This window comes from Etheostoma spectabile, chromosome 23 (assembly GCF_008692095.1).
Source record: "Etheostoma spectabile isolate EspeVRDwgs_2016 chromosome 23, UIUC_Espe_1.0, whole genome shotgun sequence".
Classification (NCBI taxonomy): Eukaryota; Metazoa; Chordata; class Actinopteri; order Perciformes; family Percidae; genus Etheostoma; species Etheostoma spectabile.
This window is the reverse complement of record NC_045755.1, coordinates 19118362-19120259: the sequence shown is the minus strand read 5'-3', so window position 1 is coordinate 19120259 and position 1898 is coordinate 19118362.

The following is a 1898-nucleotide window of genomic DNA, read 5'->3' as shown; positions in this document are numbered from 1 at the left end:
ACACACACACACACACACACACACACGCACACAAATGACACTAAGTTACCAGGGGCGGTTTTTTTCCATGTGTGTGTCCGTGCTGTAATGATCAATAATGAATCGAATATAAGTCATTATCATGTCCGTCACCCCATTTTTAGGACGATAATTATCATTACACCATCAATTATAACCTGTTTCTAACTAGGCTATTCTTATTAGGATTTCCCAGCTTTGAAAACTATCCAGGCCATGTGCACATGTCTGAATTTTATTTTACTTTTTATTTAATTATCCTCTATTCAACCAGAAAGTCTCTTGCTATACAAATACAAACGTGTTAGTATCAAAATACACCAACTTATTTTGCAGAATGGCACATTTCTGAATAATGTTTAAGTAATTATTAAATCACTGGATTAAACATGTTGATGCCTTGATGTGTACATAATATTGTAGCTGATAAGTGTATGGTTATTTTATCTATCTAAATTAACCATACATTACATACCATGTACCACATACCCTACACACCAGATTTTTTATTTTTAATATATATATAAAAATGGCCCCTTAAATATAATTGGTGGAGTAAAAAAATACAGTATTTAACTAGTAGAAGTATAAAGTAGTATAAAATTGCACATGTACTTAGTTACTTTCACCAGCTGTACGTAGCCTACAGCCTATGTCTTCAGCAATAGAGACCTGCTAATGAAAGTAAGCAATCAACAAATAAGGAAAACTGGCATAAGAGGGGCGACGTTGCAAGTTATATCAATTAGCCCGCGGAAATACTCCAGCCTGACTAGAAGAACAACTGAAACCAAAACTTCCGATGGCTGACAACAGGTACAAGTAAACAAATCACTTTTTTTAAGGAGCCAGTTTGTTGGAGTTTTCCAATTTAAAAGATACAAATGATACTTACTGTGACACCAACAAGTAGTCCATGGAATTTAATGTAAGCTTAAACTGATGAATGCGTATTCTCTCATTTAAAATAAACAAAAAACCAAATAAATAAACCAGTAAAAATAGCAATGAGTAAATTGTGTATTACAGATGTACAGCTGATAGTAATGATCAGACTTCACCGGTCTATAATCTGATGTAAATGAAAACTTATTTTCAGATTCCACAATTTAATGCAGGCCTGTGCGTGTCTGTGTGTGTGTGTGTGCATGTGCGTGTGCGTGTGCGTGTGTGTGTGAGACTACAGGCTTTACATGAACTCAGTAACTCCTTCACTACACACCCTGGATCTGTTTTTGTATATGGCATCAAGTGTGTCGGGTGTCCACAGGTCATGTCTCTAATGTTACCTTGCCTAGGGGAGCCGTTATCACTGTCATTGTTTATCCAACAAGTCGGTGGCCTTTTAGATACATCTGCTCTCCAGTAACATAAACACGTATTCCTAGACACGTTTCCCACTGTAAATGACATAACAATGACATCACAACAGCATGTGTATCTGTCAGCGGGTTTCATGCCGGATGACTGTTGTCATTCACATTCTTTAAGTTCACACTGACCTCTATAGGCAGGAAATGTGTCGGAGCTCCACTGGGCCACATCATACGGCTGCTGCTGGAGAAACAGTGGGGGGGACGAAGGATGGAGGACTACTATTTTAAAAGATGTTAATATTTTTTGGCTTTTAGTTTTAGCTTTTAGAGTTCAAGCGAGTTGGACATGATGGGAAAGGAAAGCCATTGTGGGATAATCACCATATGGCTCCGACTGGCAGATCTGGGTTCACATTTACACAAAGCTGCAGAGCCTCCAGACTGAACGCAATTTAGAGATGAAAAGGAAAGAAAGGAAAGGAAAGGAAAGAAAGGAAAGGAAAGAAAGGAAAGGAAAGGAAAGGACGGGCAGGGCTGTTTTACAGGGTACACATTTCTTAATGT